This window comes from Heterocephalus glaber, unplaced genomic scaffold, assembly GCF_053883595.1.
Source record: "Heterocephalus glaber isolate CG9 unplaced genomic scaffold, H.glaber_assembly_v1.0 deba00000937, whole genome shotgun sequence".
Lineage (NCBI taxonomy): Eukaryota > Metazoa > Chordata > Mammalia > Rodentia > Bathyergidae > Heterocephalus > Heterocephalus glaber.
The window spans coordinates 14,408,487-14,431,099 of record NW_028258173.1 but is presented as its reverse complement, the minus strand read 5'-3'; the positions used below and the strand labels follow the sequence as shown (position 1 = coordinate 14,431,099).

At 41.5% G+C, this 22,613-nt stretch overlaps 1 protein-coding gene across 10 annotated transcripts in view; it reads right to left on the bottom strand.

The window, feature by feature from the left end:
- The window catches only part of Prkca (protein kinase C alpha), a 428,575-nt gene that overhangs the window by 308,692 nt on the left and 97,270 nt on the right, over positions 1–22,613 (bottom strand). The window lies entirely within an intron of this gene.

Here is a 22,613-nt window from a genome sequence, read left to right as displayed (position 1 = left end):
ACAGGGGCCGGGAGCAGCGGTAGGGATGGTGACCCAAAAGCCCTTTCCTGTGGGCCGGGAGCAGTGGGAGGGATGGTGGCCACGAAGCCCCTTCCTCTGGACCAGGAGCAGTGGGATGGCAGCTCAGAAGCCCCTACTTCTGGGCTGGGAGCAGCGGGACTCAGTACCTTGGTCTGGTGGTCTGGTGTCCTTTGCGTCTTTGTAGTGTGGAGCCAGGTGGCTGCCTGTCTGCAGCGGGGTGATTCGGTGTCTTCCACGTGACTCGGGACATCCTAAAGTGTTCTTAGTATATTTGTGATCACTAAATTTGGATTTGTTATGCAACAAATTTTTTAAAATAAAGGATATACACAGATACACAGAGAGTGCTTCTAAAGACTGAAATCCCTTCCGAGGATATGTTTCTTCCCATTTAACACTCTTGTTACACATAAGTTTCATGGCACCAAGCCTGATGGGGATGGGAGAGCACAGAGGAGCTGAAACAACATGCTACCTTCCATTAGGCAACTTAATTTCCACAAATAACTTTCAGCTTTCACCAAGCTCCAAAGCTGCAAAATACACTATTCCCTTTAACCAGATCTTGTTTTTGAAATATCACATTTATTAGGACAGATTGCAACATGACAAAGATGACTAACAATCCTTGTTATCCTAAAGTTCAGAACTAGCTAAGTAGCCAAGATGAAGCCAACAAAACAAAGTAATGAAATGATATCTACTTGTTACCAAAACACAAAAATGTACAAAATGAGACAGACACAAGATTTCATTCAGAAAACCCAAGCTTTATAGTGTTAACTCAAGAGTTTAATTCAACTTGATCCATTTACTGTAAGCCTTCTCCGAGATGCAATTTCAATTTAAGTTCAGCTATGAAGATACATAAGGCAGCTTTACCTGTGGAAGTCCACAGCCCAGCCAAGGTGAAAGAAAATAGCCGAATACTGGTATAACACAAGAGGTATACACAGAATGCTGTGGAAAGTAGGCATCAAAGTGATTAGTTCTGTTTTGGCTTTGGGGGTATTTGAGTTTGATCTTAATCAAGCCCCCATTAAGAGCAAGAAGGGCATTCCAGAACTGAGGAGGCAAGTGAAGATCCAGAAAAGAGAAGGGAACACAGCACAATGTGGGCAGGGTATCCTAAAGGTTGCTGGAAGTCAGCTTTGATTACAAGATCCTTGAAGCTGAAGCTGAGGGGGTGGTTGGGAGCTGGTCACATTAGGCCATTTGAGTTAAGGTTTCCATGTTTAACATCAAAGTCTGAACTCAGTCCATATCTCCCAACTCAGTGCTTCAGGAACACACACCATCTATGTTATTTCTCCAATTAACAACTTACTCTCCCAGCCAAGCAGAGCTTCTGCAAGAAAAAGTCTTCCCACATTTTACTATTCAAATTGTGGAACCCATAGTCTAAGGAGGTCATTCAAAAAGCAGAGAAATCTCACTCTTTTGGGGGGGAAGATGTCTCCAGAAGACAGCAGCACAAGAGAACTCCCTGAGCAATGGAAAAAACAGTTTCCTGATCAGAACTCCACTGCCCATGCCACATGATCAAAGCTGCATGCAGGAGGCTGAAGAAGAGCTGGTCAGAGGCAAAGGAATTGGGTCTTGAGAATATATAATAATCACTTTCTTTCAATACCCTGACACTGCTCATAAACGTACAGTTGACACTTCCTTTACACTATTGAGCTCTCCCTCCAAATAAAGGATTTACACTCTGATGGCTGATTAGCTGTCTCAGGGTGGCTTGATAATGAAGCATTTCTGGGACATAAGCCTTTGTTAAACTACTATTTCAGCTGAAAGGAGGTCAAGTGTGAATTTCTCCAACTGCTAAAAAGGATTCAAATCAGCTATGGTCTGTCTTTAGAAATAAGGTGGCAACAAAAAGCAAAACAGAATTCAGAGCTGGAAAGCATGCACACACATCCTGACCAAGTTTATTTATCTAAACTCTCTCTTTGTTCAGCAGATTTGGAGGATTACCGGGATCCAGAGATCCATGTAATGCCCCCAGGGGCATACTTCAGTTCTGAAGGCCATTTGAGTTCTTGGCTTCCTAGAGGCCAGTCCTAGCAGATACTGAAAAGACACTCCTGCCTCTGAGGATTTGTGTGTGGATCCTCAGGCCTCAGCGTACTACCTGGACCTCCACCATAAGCAGCAATGAGTCACTGAAATGCACAGACCCTTACTGGGCTCATGGGAAGCCCAGCAAGTACATGGGCTCTTGTAGCCCTTGACCAGAACTCAGATGAGGATCTGTCTGAACTTAGCCATATCCAAACCAGTTGCTTATGAAAAAATGAGCTCCAGTATGTTTATTAATTAGATTGTGTACCAATCAGGATTTGGGCAGGAGACCCTGAAAATGTCCAGGATCCTTCTTGAGCAAGGGTGACTAGGAAATTAATTCCATCTGGAGAGGGTCGATTCAGATGTTATACTACAATGCCACATTCTGACCACCAGACTGGTCACACTGGGAATGACTGTCTCTACCACAGCTTCTGCAGACTTCAAGAGAGCTATGTGTGTGAGCATGCTTGCATTTGTGAGTGTGCTGGGAGAACAGTCTACATTAGCTCAGAAAATCAGAATGTGGCTCCTTCTTCAAAGCCAATGTTGCAATCACAGAACTGACTAGGGCTCAAAAAGTCTACTTTAATTCTTAACTCCTAATTCAGAAGGCAAACCCAGCCCTTAATTGAGATATTAAAACAACAATCACCAAAAGCACAACATTTCTGCCTCCTCTATCACAGGAACACGGAAGGGGTGAAGCATGTTTGCTCTGCTCATGCCCAGCATGGGCAGCCAGAGGGGCTGGTGGAGCAGGCCTGCAGGGGATGGCCTCTGACCCCCAACAAGTGAAAGGCCACAGAATTAGCACTTCTTCCAATGTAACTATTCCAGTCCTCTGAGGAGTCAGACTTAATTAGATCTTCGCCTCCCAAGATAGTTTCAATTAGGCCTGAGCACAAATAATCTAATAATCAGGGATTCCTCTTTACCACTACATCAGGAAGCCTTCTACTCTAGGTAATTGTTTTGAATGACCTCTAGCCTCAAATACTTTGCTTCCCCACAGTCAATAACATCATAGATCCAAGACACCCAACTGGCCTTGCAATGCAAGAAGAGATGCTCCTTTGCTTGGAACAGAGCTCCTTTTCCTCCAGTTTTTTGTTGTGGTGGCTCTACCTGGGTTTAGGCCTGGCTGCATTCCTAAGCTCCAACCTGGGCCCATGTCCCAGACAAGACACGGAGAGGTAACATCCAGGTAGTCAATTCAGGGACAGGCATAGATTGCTATTAACTCCCGTGCCTGCCTGTGCCAAAAAACAAAGGTCCCATGAGGTCCGTTGGGGAGGGAAGGAGAGAGGAAAGGGGGAGGTGTGTTCTGAGTAGTGGAGAAAGGTGTTCAAGGACTCTAGAAAATGAGTGGGATTTTCTAAAAGGCTAATAAAAGAAATAAGTAGGGAAGGAAATTATATTTTGCTCTTAAAAGCTTTATTGTCTCCACCAGGTGCAAACAAAGCCTGCAGAGGTGGGAGTAGCTCTCCCTCTACAAATAATTCACAACCCCATCTGCTAAAGTTAAGCTCCTACATAGATGACAAGGAAGAAGTCCTACCCTAAGTTTATTGCCAACACATCTTTCCAGATAACGCAAGAAGTGCAGCCTTACATTCCAGGAAGGGAGGTGACCCCGAAGGCCTTAAGTAGGCACTCAGGCCAGTAGCCTCACCACAGAGTAGTCAAGCTCTAAAAATCTCCCCAAGGAGTCAAATGACTGAGTCTTGAGGAATCTAAGACACCATTCACTGTAAGATGCACCTCTAAGAAATAAGACTGCTGCCAAGTAAACTGTGACATACCTTCACATAAGACACCTCCAGATGCCAGGACACTGAAATGTGAAAGCACATGAGTCTTAACTGGATGAGAGAAGCTGGCCATCCAGCTCCTCTCTATTAGAAGTTTACTGACTTCAGGGATCAGATCTCATTCAATTTTTTATTCAGAACCCACAGAGCAACACTGGCACCCAGAAAGTCTTTAGCCTTGAATTTTATGATCTGTACCTTCTCATTCCTTTGCATAAATGAATATTCAAACTTTGTGTGGCACCAGTACTAGGAACTTCATATATGTATAGCATTTTAGTCTTTCATTTATCCTGGCAAGCTTTAGCTTTCTTATACCCTTTTTCCACACTGGGAGACAGAGACTCAGAAAGGGTAAAGAGCTTGCTGAAGCCAGTAAGAAATAAGGGATAGATTTCAACTCCAGTTTGTCTCGGTCTAAACCCTGTGGTTTCCCATTTCAGCCTGCATTTTTGGATAAGTCTGGCTTTGGGCGAAGCAGCTATCTCTCCACTCTTCCTTTGATAATTCACCAGGCTCATTCACTCTGGCAACAAAGGGCATTCTTTCTCATTAAATTGTGAACGACCAGGAGTTTAATATTAGCTAAACCTGCCCCTACACCGTCCTCCATCCATCATAGTCTTTGTATCTCTTGTTAAATGGCCACATATGTCCCATCACCAGCCACCATTTAGCAGAAAGGACCCACTGCCTCATCGCAGAGGGTGGGGGCTGCACAGTAGACTTTGTTTCACCTTGTTTGTTTCACATAGCCCAAAATGCCATAATTTGTCATTCATAACTGAGACATTTACTTGCAGCTGAAGAGAAGTGTATGTAACCTGTTTAGTGAGTTACTTATTGAGTCACGTTCCTCCTTCCACAAACTCTCATGAGAACTCTCTACAGTCATAGCAAACAAGCTTTCTGTTTAATACACAATGACATCAAAGAAGTCTAACTTTATCTTTTAGCTTCCTGTTCCACGGCTGGATTTCTTTCTAGAGTAACAAATGCCAACAATCTCATCACAGTTTTCCCCAAAGTTACTTCTCATTCACTGTGTTCTAGCCTCGAGTCAGAATGTAGTTGGTGAGGGACTGGGCTATTCATCATTATAAAGTGTAATAGACCAGCATGGAAACAATTCAAAAAGAAGAGCCCAGCAGAAAACCAAAATCAGGAAATCATGATTCTAGATCCTAGTCCACCACTTGGAATAAGGTAATTACTGAGCTTCTTTGAACTTCAGTGGTTTATCTATAAAATAAAGTCTTAAAATAAGGTCTTCGGTTGGCAAACAAAGATCCAGGTGCTTATAGCCACCCAATTCTGAACAATTATCTCAAAAAAAGAGAAAAGTGTGTGTGTGTGTGTATGTGTGTGAGAAAGCAAAAACAGATATAAAAAACAGAACATCAAATATTTGATAAATATTTACTGAGTTGGACAAAGACAAAGAACAAGCTGAGCTTGCATTCTCATGAAAGAGCCAATATAAGTCAATTAGAAAACAAATCTTTCATTTAACCTAGGATGAGCACTATGGAAAAAACTGGGGGTGATATAACAGCAAGTCAGAGAGGGGTCTTGTGATGGTCTGGGGTTCAAGAAGTCTTCAGAGAAAATAAATGTTTTTAACTTCAGTCATGTGAGAAGCAGAGAGATGACAGAGAATACAGAGTTCTGCTGCCTCAGCTCTCCTCAGGCTGATGTCCTGTCCTCTTGGACACATCTGTGTGCCCCACTTCCCACCTCCCTCTGTGTAAATGGCACTGTGGCACCTCATTTGTAATTCCAGGGTACAGCAGCAAAATCATTTGATGTATTTATTATTTGTGTCCAAATATGAAGAGAATCAGTTAAAAGATATTAATAGGCATGAGTCAGTTCTTAGAAAGAACCAACAGAGGCAGGATTTTCAGGAAACTAACCAGAAACAGAGCAAGATGGGTTTACCTTAGTGGGCTGGATTATCTGTGAAGATACCTGGCTCATTTGGCTAATCTCCTACTTGAAAATAAAGAAAAAAACTTAAGACAACTTCCCACTTTCTTTGGGATTCAAGGCATCTAGATCCCAGTCACTCTAGGGTTTCCTATTCCTAAACTGAGTCTGCTCTTGGAATTGGGGTTGGGATTGGGGGTGCCAAATAAGCAGGTCCCCTGATCCCAGGCTCTGCTCCAGCCAACACACACTGTACCTGTCAGGGTGAAAAAGCAAAGCCTTTGTGAACTGCTTCCCAATTTACATTTCTTAGAAGACATGCTCTCCTTAAAAGGCTTTTCAAAACTCCCTAAGTTACTTCTTTCACAATGCTTAAAAGTATTATGAATGGGAAGTGCATCATTTGCATACATACACACACACACACACACACACACACACACACACACGCACAAACTGGAAGTTTCCTGAGGTTCAAGAAACATTAACAATCATGAAATTGGGTTTTTTTTTTTCAGAGAGAAAATCTTTTCCCAGCCTATACCTTCTTGCACCTGTATCCCTCCCTGACTGCACTTCACCGGCCCCTCTCCAGCCTCCTCATTCTTGGCCAAAAATGTCCTTTTGACCTGCTCGGGAAGAGCTTCTTCCTCATGTTCATTATGCTGCCAATTCTCACCTTTATTTCATGTTAGTATTCCTAATTTCTTGCCCTCTATTGGTTGCTTCTCACACATCTTTATACTTCTCAACTCTCTCATGGGAAAGTGGTTGGTTTCATTTGACCTGCTGCCTCTTCCAAGCATTACCTCATTTTTTTCCTATCATCTCCCATGATGGAATGGTTACCATATCCCTTAAACTCTGGTTTCTAAATCATCCTACAACTGAATTGTTCCAGCATTTTAAATATCCAGGCCTAACTAGTGGTACATTTTTTTTACTCTCCATTTTCACTCATCTCTCAATGTATCTGACTTAGATGACATCTTTTTAAAAATTCTTCTTCCTTGGTTTCCATGACAACGCCATCTCTTGATTTGCCTTCTAATTCTCCAGTGACTCATTGTCTGCATCTTTCTTGAATCCTTCCTTATACTCCCTCCAATCCACAGAGGTATTCCCAAAGGCACTGTCTTGATACCCACTTGTGCTGACCCTCCATTTATCAACCTCCACGTTCACTCCATGGGGAAGATCCTTTATTCTCAGACTTTCATCATGCACATCTCTGTGACTAATTCCCAATCCCAGCCTTCTCATCCCCTCATATCTGATCCCTTTCCCACTTTTCTGATTTCCAACATGACGGCTACTACTACTACTAAGAGCACTAGCAGTTTTTAAGCATTCACTACATGCCAGGCACTGTTCCTAGCTTTTACATGTATTGCCTTACTTAATCCTTGTGACCACCGCATGAAATAGGTGCTTTTATCATTCTCATACTATAAATGATGAAATTAAGACTTGGACAGGTCAATATGGCCATGGCTGCAGAGCTAAGTGGTAGAAGTACAGTTTGAACTCAGGAGACTGGAGTCCAGAGCCCAAATTCCTTGCCAGGGAAATAAACATACCAGCTACCCTCTTTGAAACGCTCTAGTGATTCCCCCTGGTCAGTCACCCATCACCAGCTTTCAACTGGTCTTTATTCAACATCAGTGGCACTCATCCTACTGGCTTCCAAAAACAAGAGGCTTACAATTCTTCTTCCCCCACCCTCTCTTTTTCTTTACCATTCAATTACTGAACAAGTCCCGATGACTCTTCTCCATAACGTCTGATTATGGGACCCCCCCCCCATGCTTCCCACTGCCAACATCCCAGTCCAGCCAGTATCAGTCTCCACCTATCCTGCTATAGTAACTTCTTGTTTGTTCCCATCAGATGGCAAGTGTGCATCACACACCTTCATTCATATAACGGAGCTACCCAAGAAGCTGCAATGGTGCCCTATCAAGCCGATGACAAATTTTCACTACCTACCTCATTAACTCAGCCTCTCCTATCCTAACCTCCTTCACTACTAGGCTCCACAAGCATGGGTCCCTTCACTGTGGTTACATCAAACAAGAATCTTCTCCACTGTGAAAAAAGAAAAAGGATCTTCTTCACTGTGGACACTGTCCCTATATTAACATGACTCAGGACATTCTACCTAGAAAGCTCTGCTCATTTTTTCTCCTTAAAACTCAGCTTAAAATCACCAACCCCTACCCTTAGGTTTTAGTGCTTAATCTGACTCATTTTAAATATGTCATTTCACATCTCTTTTTTCTCTAGTCCATTATGCTATCCCCCAATATTATAAGATTTCTCTCACCACTGAGATGGCAGGTGCCTCTTCTTTTGTACTCCACCATCTCTCCTCTTCCTCCCTTCTCAACAATCTAACTGCTAACTGGACAGAGGTGCTTCTCCTGAGTGGCCTCTGTGGTTCTCTGCCCATAAGTGCAGCAAGCAATTGTTAGGAACACAGCACACATGCACTATCACACCAAGTGACAAGATGCCAGTTTCAAGGAGCCTTATAGTCACAATATTTTGAGCTTCCTATTTGACAACATAAACTGCACTTTAGGAATTCAGAATAAGCAAGTACAAGTTTTAATCTGTGCTAGGAAGTCTGACTGCAAGGTATGATGCTAGGGCCTCAAGTGGATCTGAATAAGGAAGGGACAGGACTGGAGAAGCATGAACACTAAAGCAACTGACCCCAGGCAAGAGGTCAGTACAAAGACCTCAAGCCGCAAACTGGATGCAGCACTAGCCCTTTTTGCCATTCACATATGATCAAAGTTTATCTACAAGAATCTAAACAGCAAAACTAATAAAAATCAGCATTAGGGGAAATGTAGCTCAAATCACAGTCAAGTTTAAGAGACAAGAATAACACAGGATCGGGGATTTAGCTCAGTGGTTCCGCTGCCTGCCTTGCAAACTCAAGGGCCCAAGTTCGATCCCTGGTACCAAAAAAAAAAAAAAAAAGAATAACACAGACACTCAAGCCAGGATTTCTTTGGTGATTTGCTAATGTTAACTAAACAGTGTTCTAGGAAGGCTCTAAGCACTTGACTACTTTTATTGTGTTAATCTTCCCAATAACCCCATGAGGGAGGTTGTAGTACTGTAACAGAGGAGTTGTTATTAGGAGCTGTTATTGTTACTAGGTCTACTGAGTGCTATAATTTTAACCAAAGTGCAGAGAAGTTATGCAAACTTCCAAGGCCATACAACTAGTAAGCCACAGAGCTAAATTTAAACATGGGCATTCTGACTCCAAAGCCACATTCAAGGGTTCTCCCCATGAACAAAGCAGCAAAGCAGCAGCTATGAATCTGGCTCTATGGTTTCAGATCACCCAAACAAAGGAAAAGACCACAAATATGTTACAGCTGACTACAGAAACGAGGAGTTTTGCTAAAACACCTCCAGCAGCAGCAGCTGGAATGAGTGGAGTCTTTCGGCTTCTTCCTTCTTCCTATAAGGTCAGATCAGTGCATTATCTACCTCTAGTAAATCATCCCTGGAACCCAGTGATTTTGCTTTACTCAGATTTCACTTAGCACTGAGACCTACATAAAGTGCATTTGATAGGCCACATTATAAAGTCTGGGAAGGAGGGGCTGGCTTTTATTTATACTCCCATTCCACCAGGTAATGGGAGGAACTGACAGCCCATTGTGAGACAGGAAATCAGGACAGCCAAGCCACTGCTAAATAGGCAAAGCAGAGCAAGGGTACAGATGAAAGGTCAGCCTATCCGCTCTCTCAGTCAAGCTGATCTTAGTCTCAGAGCTCAAACAGAAATATGGCCATTTGTTTCCAGCTCCTTCTAGCTCCTAATGAGCCCAGGATAGCTGTACGAGTCCCCAGAAGACTTTAGTAGGACAGGAAGAGCTTGGGCAGAGGGAGGCTGAAAGTCAGGGTCTCTCCTGGCTCTACTGCTTCCGGGCTGGACCAGAACACAGCCTTTTAAAGAGGGGGACCTACAGGCCTGCAGAGGGACATTGGAAGAACCAGGTGACCAGACCTCACTTAGGGAGGTTTTAAGTCAGAAAATGTTTTGCAAACAGTCCCCAAGTGAGCCTATGGGCTAGCTAGATCCACCTCTCTTCCTTCCAAAACAAGCCAACAAGCACCCTGCTTCGGGCATTGCACAGAAAGGAGATGCAAGAGAAATGCGGGGTACTAGCACAACTATTCAGCAGGGAGGGAGGGAGTCTGCTCCATCTCTGTTTACAGGAAACTTTAGGTGAGGTAATTTCATTATAAGATGCCCCTGGGTCCAGGAGAAGCACTGGGGTTTTCTCCAGGGTACATGCTGCTGGGAATACACAAACTGAGGCATAAGTAGCTTGCCAAGAGCAGCCCAGGTATTGGAATAATACTCTAAAGTTCTTGCTTTAAAAAAGAAAAAAGTGCATGATATATCTTCTTTTTTTCCCCATATTCCCTTCTCCTCCCTTCAACCCCTCTTTTCTTCCTTATTTATTAAAGCTTTGTCTCCATTTTTCCATTTATTCTATTTTGTTTTCTAGTCTCTTCCCCTCAGCCCACCATGTTCTCATTTGAACATTTTCTTCCCATTTCCTAATATCTGTTATACACTTTGGTCCTTATTTACACTTTTGGTTTCTCACACCAGAGAAACAATGTAATATTTACACGTGTGTCCAGTTTATTTCACTGAAGAGTATGGTCTCAAGGTACATCCATATACCTAGAAAGATAAATCAAGATATATCATGCACAGGTACAAATTCCCTATGATAAATGTGATCATTATGGATATCTAAAACGTACCAATAAACTTAATTTTAAAAAACAAAAAAACAAAACAAAACAACAACAAAAAAATTGAAAGAGAAGTAAGTCAGCGGTGATATATCCAAATCATGAAGTAGTAATTCTTCATTCTGGTCTGCCAGGCCCCTGTTTTCTGCGACACTTCCTTCACAAGCAAATTGTATGCTTGGAAGCCTTGCTTTGGACATTTGGCTTTTGGGATCTTCCACTTTTCCACCTGCCTAGCTTGTCAAGCTGCCCTCCCACCTAAGGAAAGAGGCTGACCATAAAGGTGGAGGCTGGATGCTTCCTCAAGGCTGAAGGTTCCTGTGCACTTCCAAAGAAACAAAGTCTGCCTCCCAAGTGCCACCAACAGCCTGGCCTCATTCAACCCACAAACATCAGCTGCATAACCTCTATGTGTGAAGCACTGAACAGATGCATTGAGTCTGGCCCAGTCTCTGGCACCCCGATGCTTAAGATCCAGAGAAGTAACAAGGGGTAGGTTCTCAGGCTAACCAAATGCAGGAACTGAGAAAAGTCACATGATCTCCCTAAGTGTTTGTTTCCTCAAACATTTACTGCAAAGAAAAATCAGACCCCTGCAAATGAAATATTACCAAAAAGAATAAGTGCAAGGAAGACTCCCTAAGGATCTCTCCTGAAGCTCTGTCTGAAAAAACACCAAAATGAAGGGGGCATGCTTGGGAAAAGAAAACCCAAAACTGATATGTAGTCATGGTAATAAGAAAGCACCAGTTTAATCACTGACAGCTCTGAACCAGCACATGCACTTCTGTGGCCCTAAGTTTTTGTCAGCAGGCCAGTCAACAACCTAGTCACCCAAGGACCTTGCTAACACCATTCACTCTCACCTTCCAAATGCAGACCATCCTTGAACTCATGCTTCCCACAATCCTATAGAGGATCAGTTCCCAACTTGGCCAAAACTGTCTACCAAGCTGAGTTCTCCCTTACTTACTGAGTAATAACCTCACTTTGTTGTTTCAAATGCTGAGTAATGGACTCTTTCTTGAACTTGATTCATGAAAGCATTTTTACCTACCTTTCAGGAGACATTTGAGCCTACAGATGCAAAGAGAGAATGGTCCAAAGAGTGCTTTGGAAATGCTGAGCCAGATGAAAAATGAATGAGAATGTGTGTGTGTGAGGGGGTGATTTCTGGTTTTTTGAAGATAGGTCTTGGAATTCACCCAGTGACAACTGGGCCATGTTTTAGCTATAATTCTAATACACTTAATTATTTGGCTTTCAACACTCACTAAAGATTAAAAGTTGCAATCAATATAGGGCAGAAAGATGAAGTTGGCAACCAGGGGAGACATATGAGGACTCTAAGAGCTGAGCTACAAACTTTTCCAGCTCAGGAATCGACTCCATTTAGGGCTGAATTCTCCATTTCAGAAGGAATTAAGTGTAATATGACAGAGTGGGAAGGGCGTGCGTCTCATGGATGAGACTGTAACAGAGCTCGTCCTTAGTCGTGTCAGGAAAGCCACAGCTGCCCAGGGCAGAGCTTTCTGTGAAGGCTTCTGGAGAGCTGGGACTAAATGTCTATACTACTTCTGATGTGATTGATTCTATTCTGACCAGCTTAGGTTAGAAACCACAGAAGCTAGGAAACACACAGTTTCCCTGCAGGCAAATGGAAATATGAGGGCACCTTTCCACAAAAAAAACCTCTCTGTTCCATCAAGAAAAATATGAAAAGATCTGAACTATCAAAGAACAGAAAAAAAAAGTATCGAAATGAATTCATTTCCATGACTGTTGTCCAGCACAGCTGCACTGGACTCATTTGCATTGCTATTAAATGGCCCTAATAAATATGAATATTGCACCACATAAAGCATACAAAAGGTCCACATTTGAAGTATCTGAAAGTATCAAAAACAATAAACCCAGTAACCCAAGGAGCAGTGGTGACTTCAACTACATTGTTATTTTTCCCTGCCATCAGAAAGACAGCAAATTAGCGAACAATTATGAGAAGAAATTAAGCATTCTGAAAGCCAGTCATTAGCAGTACACAAACAGGAATAAATTTTCCATTGTGAACAAGAAGGGCTGGCTGTGATTTTATTATAAACCTGAGGTCCAAACCATGCCTCCAGAAAGTAGTTACTCTCTAAGAAACAAATTAATGTTCCATTTCTCCTTAGGTCCTATGATTTCCTTGGAAAGCCCTCTGCCAGTCCATAGGCAGGATTTTTCTTCTCTGCATGAAAGGTGAAGAATAGTAAAAAGAACTAAAGTCAACAGCAGCTATCAAGCTACAGTGCTGTGAGCCTTGACCCGAAATAAGTACATGTAACTCTATGCTCAATGCCTCAGCCATTTCCTAGGGCCCCAAAAATCTCTGGAACACCACTCTCACTTCTCACCTACATGGACAAAGGCCACAGCTTAATGTCCAAGAGACGATTACCCAAGAAGAAACATCATGCTCCACTGGAGGCCAACCTGGAAGCCCTTACAGGGCTCAGTGCACAAGGCTAGACCAACCCCCTCCCTGCCAAGGACCCGCAGAACACCCTCTGCCCAAGACTCATGCCACAACCTTCAGGAAGAGGACATTTCTTGAAAAACAAGGTAACAACATGGCAGATTCTTCAGCCAGCTTACCTGTGATCCCAAGCAGAGCTTCTGACCATACCAGAGATACTTTCTCTTCCAAAGCCACAACCCTGGGACCTGAGTCTCTCTGTAGTCGACTGAGGGACTGAGCTGCAACAGTTAACGGAGCTAGACCAGCACTACACACGGCCCTTGGAGCTGGTGGAACCCTCAAGGGATTGAGTGAAAGCAGGAGATTCTTCTCTCCATCTGAACCATGAAGAGAAACCTTGATAGCCAAAATGGATGAGGAGGCCAGGGATTTAGCTCAGTGGTTTCGCTGCCTGCTGTGCAAGCACAAGGACCTGAGTTCAATCCCCAGTACCAAAAAATAAAAAATAAAAACCAAAGAGGATGAGGGCCGGCCAGCTCCCAGCAGAGAGCTGATTGGGGGATGTGCAGACAAGAAAAGAGACTGTCCATCCAGGAACACCCGAAACATAGACATCATCTATGTGTTTTTATCTTTCTATAAAAGAGTGTATATACCACAGAGGTCCTTGAAGGATACAGAGAAAAACAGCATTCTGTCACACAGACCAAAGAGATGTTAGCCACAAGCATATGTATATATTTATATCTGCAAACCTCAGATCTGGTAAGAATAAAGGTTTCATTTTAGGAGAATGTTTTGGGGGTTTGTCTGATTGCTGGCAGTTCTGGGGATTGAATGCAGAGCTTTGCACATGCTCACTCCACCACTGAGCTGGACCTCCAGCTCCCAAAAATCTTTTCTGCAATCAGATGTACCCCCTTGAAATGCCTATAGTAACTCTTTCCATCCATCACATACTATTTCTGCTATCCAATGTATGGTATTATTAAGATGGACTCTATTTTGCCAAAATTTTCCAGGAAGTTAAAGTCAAAGGTAGGAGCAGGAGAGACAGAATGAAAAAAAAATGAACCAGACAGGTGGCAGAGAATTCTCTTTATAAAAACAGTCAGCAGTTGGACACTGGGTAAGGAAGTTTAACCTTATTTTCTTTTTCCGAACTCTGACATTCTATGCAATGTGCATATAACTTCTCACTTACTACTAAGTGGTTTTTAAGTGATAATCACAAATCAAACCATGGTAAAACAGAAAATTCTTATTTCTTAGAGCTGTAATATCATAAATTGGGGTTACTTCTGAAAATCTATTTCATACATTAAATGGACCAAAACTTATGAAAAGAAAGTGAAACTATACATGCATTTACATACATTTATTAAAGAAAATGTCAAAGCTAAGTTGTTCACTTTGGAGGATGAGGATACTTCTACTACATGGAACTAGACAAATTCAGGTGTCTTAAAAACACAAGTCCTACTACGATCTAGAATATATAAAGCACTGAAAAAAATCAGACACCCCAAATTTAAAGATCCAATTCAAAAATGGGTATCTGAAATGAACATTTCTCAGACAAATAATTAAAAGCAACAAATAAACATATGCAAAAATGTTCAGGGCCGAGGATTTAGCTCAGTGGTTCTGGCGCCTGCTGCACAAGTGCAAGGTCCAGAGTTCAAGCCCCAGTACCAAAAAAAAAAAAAATTGTTCAACATCACTGGTCATTCAAGAGATGCAGATGAAAACAAAACTGAGATTCCACCTCACCCCAGAAAGAATGGCTGCTATCAACAAATCAACCAATAACAAATGCTGGCGGGAGTGTGGAGAGAAAGGAACCCTTCTCCATTGTTGGTGGGAGTGCAGACTGGTGCAACCACTGTGGAAATCAGTATGGAGGTACCTCAAAGAACTAGGACTAGAGGTCCCATTTGACCCAGCTATTCCCCTGCTGGGGATCTTCCCAAAAGAATTAAAGGAATCATACCACAGCAATATACGTGCACCCATGTTTATAGCGGCACAGTTTGTAATAGCTAAGCTTGGAAACAGCCCAAGTGCCCATCAACTGGAAACTGGATAAAGAAGATGTGGGTTTTCTTTTTTAATAAAATGGAGTACTACTCAGCCATAATGAATGACAAACTAGAGACATTTATAGCTAAATGGATGCATATTGAGGCCATACTCTTAAGTGAAATAAATACGACACACATGTGTAAATATGGAATAGTTTCTCTGGTGTGAGAAACTGAAAGTGTAAATAAGGATTAAAATGATTAAAACAAATAATTGATAATTTGAAATAGGAAGAAAAAGTCCAAGGGTAGGGGAATTGGGGAGGGAAGGGGAAAGGAAAGAAGGGAAAGGAAAAATCATGAGAAAAGGAAAAAACGGGAACAAAGTCTATGTAAGTAGGGAAGGGTGGAGGGGATGAAGGGAGGATAGGGAATGGGGAAAAAATAAGAACCAAGATACATCATGTGCAGGTACAAGGACCCAGTGATAAATGTAAATGTAATGTATACCTAAAATGTACCAGTAAAAGGATTTAAGCAATAAAAAAAACAAATCCTATAAAATCTGGAGTGAAACACATTTATACAACATATATTTATGGAGTATCTACTGTACACCAAAACCATGCCAGATATTAGGTGACCAAAATCAGACCTTGTTCCTACTTTTAAGGGGTTTGAAGCTAGCACAAGAGCCAAAGAAATGATCACATAAAGACATCTCCCAATAATTTATCTCAAATTATGAGCTACTAATTCCATGTGCACATGAATGGCTTTCAAAGTCTTCACGTGATCTAAAGTTTAAGCAAAAGTCTAAATTCACAAGGATTTCTTCAATGATCCTTTATTATCTATTTCACCAAAATTATAGATCTGTTGCTAGTCATAGTCCTCTTTGAAATTTTCAGCTTAACTTTTCTGAAATACTTTTCAACGTTTTTGAAATGTCTTTTGTGGTTTCCCCTGAGTTCTGATGTGATGCCAACTATTTTTTTCCTCCACAAAGTGATGAAATAAATCATCTGTGGCTCATGCTGTCTTCCTCTGACATCTCAGCTGACCTGTTCATTAGTATTTTGAAGGCAGCTCAGTCCTTTTGCTAAAGAGGCCTACAGATTCCTCTTCTCTAATCCTACAGCCCTGCCGTCGAGTCCATCTGCTTTCTGTATTCCTGTCCATACAGTGCAACCATGCCTATTGGCTTGGTGTAGAACCCACTGCACACTGGAATGTGGTGAAGCCAAGAGCATGGGTTGGCCATTCTTGTGGGAGTGGTTATTTATAACAAGAAAGGTCATAAAAATGAGGAGTCACAGGTCACATGGTCATACACTGAGGATCTCAGTATACCCTAACTCTACTCAGTATCACAGCATCAGGGATGAGGAGGAGGACCTACAAGGGCCATTAAACAATTACAATGGCATACAATTTTGCTTAACTTTGTCCTTGCTTGAAGCAAGTCAGATTAAACATTAACTTTCATATCTAGAGCCATAAAGATGCATCTTATGTGGAAATGCCTAGGTCTTTTCTTCTAATTTATGATTATAAATTGATCTACTTACTGGCTTTTTTTCCTATTCACTCCTTTTTTAAGCACTTGTCATTTGGTGCCTGCTAGTCAATATCATCTGTGAAATAGCCACCAATTTGTACTTGACAGTACTGCCTATCTGTTCATAGAAACTTATTCTTACCTAGTTTGAGATGTGTGGCTGAATCCCAAATACGATCTTCAGTCTTGATTGCAGAGTTGACCTATTAGCCCTTGCCTACACAACAATCTCCAGTTACTATGTAAAAAACAAAGGCCAACATCTTTTCATAAGAAGCTTTGGCTGCAAATAATAGAAAACCTTACAAAAAAGGTTTAAACTAGAGATCAGAAAATGATTTCTCTGCATGCCAGATAGAAAATATGTTGCGTTTTGTGAGTTACTCAAAACTACCACTGCAATGTGAAAGCAACCACAAATAATATGTAAACACATGAGCACTGTTGTGTTCCAATAAAACTTTATTTACAAAGAAACAGGTGGCTGCAGTCATAGGTTGCCAACCCCTGGTGTAAACAATAAAGATTATTTCTCTTACCCAACAAGATTCCAAGCAGGAAAACCCTAGGTTGGTCAATGAAACCACTCAACCATGTAATAAGACCCTGTTTTTCTCTGCCTTCTGCTTTGCTGTCTGACAAATCTAGCTTTCCTCATGATCACAAGTTGACTGCTACAATGCCAACAAATACACACACATAAAGCAACAGAAACAAACATTATTTCTAATTTGTATCTCTTTTTAGGGTTAAAAAATAAATGTTTACCAGAAGCTACCAGTTTCACTGATAGGAATCACATGCCCTTGAACCATGCTCTCAATTAGGATTTCCCCAGGTCACGTGGGCAAGGGTTGGACCCCTGAACAGAACTAGGGCTTTGCCAGCAGAGAAGAGGAATCCTTTACAGTATACAGCCACCACAGCAGTTTTCCTCCTCAAACTGAAACAGTTAACTCTGTATAAATCATGTAACCCTGATCTTGGCGGGGTTTTTTTCTTTTTTTGGTACCGGGGAATCTAACTCCAGACCTTGCGCTTGCGCGGCAGGCACTGGAACCACTGAGCTAAATCCCCGGCCCACCCTGACCTTGTTGTCTCATGAAGTCAAAGAATGAAACTGAAGACAAAAAGAGGAAGTTAGGAGTGTGTTTACTGAAAGTAAGAAGAAAAATAACTCCTAGTGGGTAGTATCTAGCAGGGGTCTGGAGTGGATCTCTGGAATGTTTTCCTTGTGTTGGTCTTACACGGATAAGCAGAATGCAGGAGGCTTTGTAGAGTTTTTAAAAAGTCAGTTACTCAGCTGGCTGAGTTAAAAAGAAATAAGTTAAAAGGAAAACAGTTATTTTGTATTTGCTAATGTTCCTTGAAATCCAGCCTGGAGGTAAGGAGGGGATGTTAACTACCTTACCATATTCTACCCACAGTTTCTTTTCTGGGAGGAAGGGTTCTTATTTGTCCATCCTTATCCTAACCTTTCATGCTTTTTTCTGTTTTCTTTTACATTTCTAAATTTAATTAGCCGTGTGGCTTGAATTAGCTCTTTAACTTCGTGTGTGTGCTATTTCCTTTGCATCCAGCTGACTCTATCTTGCGCCGAAACCAACTCTACTGTATCTTAGGCCCATCCCTTACTAAGTGCCTACTTATAAACCAACTAACTAAACTGTCTTTTATAAAAACAGCTTCTCTTTTGTACTAACCCAAATCTCTACCTCTTCACTTACTCCTTCCAGCTTCCTTGGCCTCTTTTCATTCTAGACACTCACTATACACCTGGCCTTATGATGCCACCCCAAATTCTTGCTCCTATATACTCCGCTTTGATCAATATGCCCTGATTCACCTTATTAAAAATAGCTAAGTTAGGTACAAATATTATAGGGAGATAGGGATGGGCCCTCAACAGAGTCAGTGTAAAAAGTGAAAATACATTACAACTGTGACTAGAGAAGCATCAGTTACGAGTCCAGGCCTCAAGATAAAAACAAAATGACCAGGCCTACATACTTCCCCAAGGGATAAATGGTAACACCTGGTCTAATGGAGTCTAGAGAGACATCAGTCACCCTGGTAGGTGACCAAGACCCTTGGACCCATCACCTTCCTGACACGTTTCTTGTTCTTTCCACGTGCACTTGCTACGTGACTTGCTTCCCCATTGGAGCAATATTAAGCGACTATACTTGTAACCTTATTGGTTGATCATAGCTTTCGCCCACATTGTACCCATGTGGCTATGCCCTATAAAACTTCCTCTGTGAAGTGGGGTCCTCGGCAACCCATTTGGGACCCTTCCTGCCTCTCAGGAGCTGTATCTCTCAATAAGTATTTCCTACTCTACTCTGTTGTTCCTTAGAATTCATTCTTTGATCTTGGGGAACACAAACTCGGCATATCTGACATCTAGCAGGTTGAGAGTTATATTTTCCCTATATGATTTAGAGGTCCTATATTATTCCTATATCAACCTGATGGTGAAACACCATTTGCAAGGTGTCACTCACGAATGTCTCTCCTCATGTGTTCGGTGTGGCAGAAGGGCCTGACTTTCTGCCAACTTTTCCTTCCCAACTCAAACCAACCCTCTCCTCTATCTGTTCACCATCCCCGAAGAGCTTTGCTCAGGCCTCTCCTTGTTTCATACTTTTACCTCCCCTGGCTTCCTACCCTGAAATGCCTTTCTACTTCTCCTCTATATAACTACATCTTTCTCATTTTCTATTGCTGGCCATCACACACAGATTTGAGAGACCTGGATCTGATTCCCACTTGGCTCAGCCACTTGTTCCTGCTCAGTGACTTGGCCACACTGGGGTTCATCGTCTTCATCTATGAAGCCAGAGTGAGAATGACACTCCACAGGATCACCACCAGGATGAAATATGTGTAGTGAAACCGCACCTGGCATGTAACAGTTTCCTTCCTATTCCTAAACTGCACTACTTCTAAGAATTCTTTGAAGACCATTCCTGTGACTGGGGAGGTAGATCAGTGGTAGATTTAATCCTCAGCATGGCAAGGGATGAAAAATAAAACAAAAAAAATTCCTGTTCCCACAAATTATTATTGTTTGCATTAGGATTATCCTATGAAGATACCTAAGAGTATTCAAAAAGATAAGCTACATGCAAACAAATAATATGCTGATTTGAATCACTAGGTTTAAAAAAATGATATAAAACCTCCCATTCTAAGCTCCTTATAATTGCTTCCTACACAATACCGTTTCATTTCTAACAGGTAAACAGGCTACAGAAACACCATTGTTTCTCTCTTCCTAGAAAGTATTCTAGGTATACCTTCAGCTGTAACTGTTTTTACAGCACTACCAGAGTAAAATCACTGACAATGTTGACAATAATAATAAAAGGCCCAATAACAGGTTCACATGGAGTTGAAAAGTTTTCTGCACACAACAAGGAGTAGATACAAACTTTCCTATCATTGCGCCTTGAGACAAACACCTGTAAGAGAGCAGAGAGGGTCAGGCTTTGATGTGCCACGTGTGGAGTACCCACAGAGGGGGAGGAAGAATCTTTCAGTGATTCTGAAAACTTTGGCCATGTGAACTAAAAATTGTGCCGGTTATGCTCTTTCTGTGGACAATGGGACCAATACTCATTTCTTAAACATTCACAAACTACATTTTCCTAGACTCTTTGATACAGAAACAATATAGAAACATAACTCTATGTTCTATAGGATGTTGTCTATAGGAGCAATAAGATGAATTTACTTGTGGATCTTTTGTAAATTGATTTTCTAGATTAGGAAAACTTGCCCTGTTGCTAACTCATTTTAAGTAATTTTTTAATACGTGAATTTCTAGAAGGATGGAGAAAAGTCATGGCTGGTGTCCAGAATATTTGCTGTCCCTTATCTCCAGAAAGACATTTGGGTGTGTGGCACATAGTGAGAAGCAGCCTTTGACTGACAAAAGCTAAGAGGTTTTTCAGGGCCAGGAAGAGTGTCCTCCTCCCACATCTCCCAGGAGGAGTGTGCAGTTCATCTTCACTTCTGCTAAGGCAGCACTATCATAATGCTACAAAGTGCCAAAGAGAATTGTTTTAATAAACAGGGTTTTTATGCTCTTAAAAAACCTGAACACAAGCATTTGATTCTATTAGCTAAAGTACACTGCAGCTAGGGAAGGATTCACAGTGGAATGGAGCGGCATGGTGCTGTTTCAAAAACTGACATCACCTGCACTTAAAAGATTGAATTCTTAAACATATTCAACTCCAGAGGAGCATTCCCAGTGTAATTAGAGCTACCTGTGTAAGAGTCTAGAACCATAAGTATGCTTTAAGTATTTTTTACTGCATAATATGATTGTGCTTCTCAACTGGGGACAAGCCACTCCACTAAACCATAACTGTTTTAACAGATTAGCTGGGAAGAAACCAAGTATGCATTAAAAGCCTCAATAACAGCCTACTCCAGGTACACACAATGACTAGGACCAGCAGGTGACTTCCCTTAGGAGACTTTCTTGAGTTAGGTTAACAATTATCATATGTAAATGATGCTTCTAAAGATCTCTGGAAGTAGCCAGGGATTTAGCTCAGTGGTTTCGCCCCCTGCTGCACAAGTGTGAGGACCCGAGTTCAATCCCCGATATCAAAAAAGAAAAAAAAAAGATCTCTGGAAGTATTCTAAATCTTTCTTGGCCAAACAGGAAATCCCTGGTTCATAAAGATGGAGTACAATCATTCTGAATTATCAAAATTTCAAATCTGGAAATTCTCAATGATCAAAGATATTCAAATATAGATATATTCAAATTTATTCACGTAGATTGTTAAGCACAGATATTTACTAGGGTACATAAAAAGTTGCATTAGTCAGGAATTTGAGGGAAAAAAAAGAAAATTTCTGCTTGATTTTGTCCAGTGAAAAAATCCTTCATGCTCTCTGCTTAGATAACATTATCTTAGTTATCATGAGTAAAATGAAAGTCCATTATAAATCCCCAAAGCTTTTGCTAACAAGAGTCCAGAGTTCTAACAGCACCTCCATTCTCTGCAGTGACACCTCATAGGAGATGAGCACATGCTCTGTGTTTATTAAATAAATGAATTTAACATTGCTCTAAGTAATCTGTTAGTCAGTCTCTTGTCACTGTGACCAAATACCTGAGAAAAATTAAAGGACTAAAGGTTTATTTTGGCTCATGTTTTCAGAGGTTTCAGTTCCTGGTCAGCCAGCTCTATTGCTTTAGGCTTGAGAAGATGCAGAACATCATGGTGGAAGAGCATGGTGGAACAAAGCTGCTCACTTCATGGCAATAAGGAAGCAGAGAAAAGGGGAAATATCCTAAGGGAGGGGCAGGGACAATGCAGGTTACACCTACATTACCTACTCCCTTCAACTAGGCTCCAAGTTTCCATCACTTCCCAGTAGTGCCATCAAATTATGATTTAATCAATGGATTAACCCACTGATGAAGTCGGAGCCATCATGATCCAGTCACCTCCAGTAAGCTCATCCTCTGAACACATGAGACCTGTGGAGACATTTTAGTTCTAAGGCACAACATAACCCAACCACTACTTCAAAACATGGTGTTACAGCACACGAAATAACAATGACTTGTCATAGAATCTATTCTGTTCCAAATTGTAATGATGCTGTTGTCTGTAAAGAGAGAGATGAATATAGGAAGTTTGTCCTACTGACTGAAGTATGAGACTCTCCACTTGAGGTTTTTGCCTACAGCCTAAAGCCAACAAAATGATGATTGTCTCTCTGGCCACTTAAAACATTTCAAAACTATCATTCCTTTGTGGCATTCCTTTTCTTTCTATCTACAAAACACACTCATCCAACAATACACAACAAGTATTTACTGAGAGTTTACTGTCTGTTCTACATTCTAGGTTTACAATGTTAGGAAAACAACAGACAAAATTCCTGTCTCGTGGACTTTA